General features: G+C 47.1%; 1 non-coding gene across 1 annotated transcript; it reads left to right on the forward strand.

Annotated features, from left to right (window-relative positions):
* Positions 1–303: 303 nt before the first annotated feature.
* On the forward strand, positions 304–410 carry LOC113834522. Its single transcript, XR_003483086.1, has one exon. It is a non-coding gene; the product is annotated as a U6 spliceosomal RNA (small nuclear RNA).
* Positions 411–1,574: the final 1,164 nt, after the last annotated feature.

Here is a 1,574-nt window from a genome sequence, read left to right on the forward strand (position 1 = left end):
CAGTGTTGTTTAATTAGGTGGGCAGATTCCTTGGAGCCACAGAAGGTCATTAGTATTGGGTGGGACACTCTGTGATGAGGGTTGTCCTACATGCTTTGTCTGCTGGATGTGGCCCCAGCAGGAATAGGCACCTGTATCTGACTGGGATGGGGTAAGTCCAGGAGACCTCACAACACTGGGCCTGTCTGAGGTCTCATTCAATTCCCTGAAACCCCAAATTGTGCAGCCACTTCAATTGCAACTAGTTGTGGTTGTCCAGCCCCTTAGGCCCATGTATGTGCCCACAGCAAGAGAGGTGGTGTTGTCCTCGCTTCGGCAGCATATATACTAAAATTGGAACAATACAGAGAAGGTTAGCATGGGCCCTGCGCAAAGATGGCATGAAAATTTGTGAAGCGGTCCATATTTTTATATAATTTAAAAAAAGAGAGAGAGAGAGATGGTGTTGCCACAGTAACACAGCCCCGACAGGTCTTCTCAAACTCTCTTACAAACTGTTCTTCAAGGGTCTTTGGGGGGGGGTTCTTTTGGGTGTCGGGGGTTTCGAGACAGGTTTCTCTGGCTTTTGGAGGCTATCCTGGAACTAGCTTTTGTAGACCAGGCTGGTCTCAAATTCACAGAGATCTGCCTGTCTCTGCTTCCCAAGTGCTGGGATTAAAGGCATGTGCCACCACTGCCTGGCTTTTTTTGTTTTATTTTGAGACAGGGTTTCTCTATGTAACAGTCCTGGTGTTCTGGAATTTACTTTGTAGACCAGACTGGCCTCGAACTCACTGAGATCTGCTTGTCTCTGCCTCCCGAGTGCTGGGAGTGCTAGGATTAAAGGCATACACTACCACTGCCTGGCAAAAGCCAGGGTCTTAACAGGTGCTGCTCAACCTTGCAATCCTTTTGAGTCACAGTAGAGCAAGACAACATCACTCTAGTCAAATCTCAGCTCTGACTGTTTCTGACTTCAGAAGTCCCTGAACTCTAAAATGAGAGTATGGATATTCAGTGGGATTATTCATGGGTAGCTTAGCCCATTTGTGGTCTATGGTAAAGGTTAGCCCATATCCAGAGGGGGTCCTGTGGTAGTTTGAATGTAATTGGCCCCAAAAACTCATAAGGAGTGGTACCCTTAGAAGATGTGGCTTTGTTGAAGTAGGTGTGACCTTGGTGGAGGAATTTGTCACTGAGTGGGTGGGTTTTGAGGTTTCCAGTGCTCAAGCTATTCCCAGCATCTCAGTCTACTTCCTGTTGCCTGCATGTCTAGATATGGGCAGCACCATGTCTTCCTGCATGCCACCATGCTCCCTGCCATGATGATAATGGACTAAACCTCTGAAACTCTAACCTTTCATCTAAGTTAAATGTTTTCCTTTCTAAGAGTTGCTGAGGTCATGGTGTCTCTTCACAGCAATAGAAACCCAAACTAAGACAGGTCCTCACACATCAGAGCTTCAGAGACTCAGTTTTCCTGTATTATTAAAAAGACCTGAGCCGTGTGGTGGTGGAGCATGCTTTTAATCCCAGCACTCTGGAGGCAGAGACAGGAGGATCTCTGTGAGTTCAAGACCAGCCTGGTCTGCAAG

Source organism: Cricetulus griseus, chromosome 2, assembly GCF_003668045.3.
Source record: "Cricetulus griseus strain 17A/GY chromosome 2, alternate assembly CriGri-PICRH-1.0, whole genome shotgun sequence".
NCBI classification, from domain to species: Eukaryota; Metazoa; Chordata; class Mammalia; order Rodentia; family Cricetidae; genus Cricetulus; species Cricetulus griseus.